The sequence below is a fragment of the Galeopterus variegatus genome, unplaced genomic scaffold (assembly GCF_000696425.1).
Source record: "Galeopterus variegatus unplaced genomic scaffold, G_variegatus-3.0.2 Scaffold44529, whole genome shotgun sequence".
In the NCBI taxonomy this organism is placed as follows: Eukaryota; Metazoa; Chordata; class Mammalia; order Dermoptera; family Cynocephalidae; genus Galeopterus; species Galeopterus variegatus.
Genome location: NW_007770640.1, coordinates 1 through 1727, shown reverse-complemented (window position 1 = coordinate 1727; position 1727 = coordinate 1).

Sequence of the window (1727 nt, the reverse complement as noted above, 5' to 3'; positions counted from 1 at the left end):
TTTTTTTTTTTTTGACTGGAGACAAGATTTTGGAGTGAAATGCACCTCATCTGCTGGCCTCAAGCCACTAAAAGGTGAGTTCAGAACAATGGGAGAAAACAAAAGTGAAACTACAGACTCATCTTTCCATTCATTGCCACATTTGGATGGAATGAGAGTAAAAATCACCATACAATAGATTAAAAAAAAAAAAAAAAAGCAACCTGCTCTTTTTTTCCCCTCTGCTACAACCATACAGGCTACTTTTAGTAATAGAAGAATGCTGATTTGCATTGGTATAGCACCTTAAAAGATTCAAAGTCCTGGTCACCATATCTGTTCCTCTTTCTCCAGTTTCCCATCTCAGAAAATAGCATCTCCATCCACCCAGTTGCTCATGCTGGAAAACAGGTATTAGTTTGCAAGCCTTCCTCCCTGTCCCATCCCTTATCCAATCCAGCACTAATCCTATAAACTCTCCATCTCTACCATCACCGTCACAGCCAAGCCACCATCTCTTCCCACCTGCTGAATCCACTGCAGCAGCCTCCTAACTGAACTCACCACTCCAATTCTTGCTAGTTCTCAATTTTACTTTCTTCATACAGCCTCAGTAATCTTTAAAAGAACAAAGCAAAACAAAAACATTTAAGCACATCGCTCCCCTATTTGAAACCATTTAGTAGTTTTCTTTTGCTCTTGATATAAAGACCAGGTTTCCTACTATGACCTGCAAAGCCTAGCATGAACTAATTCCTTCCTTCTCTTCCCCCTTTGCCCCCATCACTCTCTCTCTTACTACATTTCAACAACAATGGCCTCCTTTCTGCCCCTGGATTGTGCCAAGTTATTGTACACCTCGGGACCTTTGCACATGCCATTATCTGTGCATATATATCTCATAGACACAACCTGACTAGATTTTAGAGACTATACAGAAGCTTTTTAAATTCCCAAACCTTGTACTCAAAGAGAAATTCACAGTAGGTCAGGGAGCCTAGTGTAACCATGAAAGTCTTCCTACCAAAGGGCCTGTGGATTAACCTGGATTCACATTCCCCAGAATGGCAGCCAAATGCTGAGGCTCACATTCCCCATTAGCCCAGGTACTAGGGGTTATCACAACAAGTGCTTGGGGCCTCTGCCCTTGAGCTCACTCAGAGGAGAAGAGGTTATGAGCATGACTGTGGAAGGGTAGGGAGGTTGAAGATGTTCAGCATCCATATTCAGAGGCTGGGAAAGCTTTTGTAATCCATGATGTGTGCAGAGACCCACATTTACAGGGTTGACACTCACCCAGCCTGGAGAAATGTGGACAGTAAACTATCTTGGCTACTTGCCTCGACCGCTGAAAACCCTGACATTTTGTGGATTCTGATAAGCCCAGTGCAGGAGGATACAGAAGGTATGCACAGCTGGAGCAGCTCTTTAATCAAGAACCAACATGGTGACAGAAGGGGGCAGCTGTGTGGGCTGACCAACCCCAAGGGGGTGGGGTGTCCGCAGGTGAGGGAAGAGAGCTGGCCTTCTGTAGTGAAAGGACATGGGACACTGAGGTAGTAGAGTTATCCTGATTAACAGGGACATGTGCTCCAATTTATCTTACACACTAGAAGAATTAAGGGGAATCCTGATCCTTGCTTTCCCTCAGACTTGAAGACATCCTGTGGCGACAGGTTTTTATGGGGAATATGCTATCATGTGGTCAGAATCAGAGGCCAGTTTAGAAAGACTGTTCCCTGAAAAAA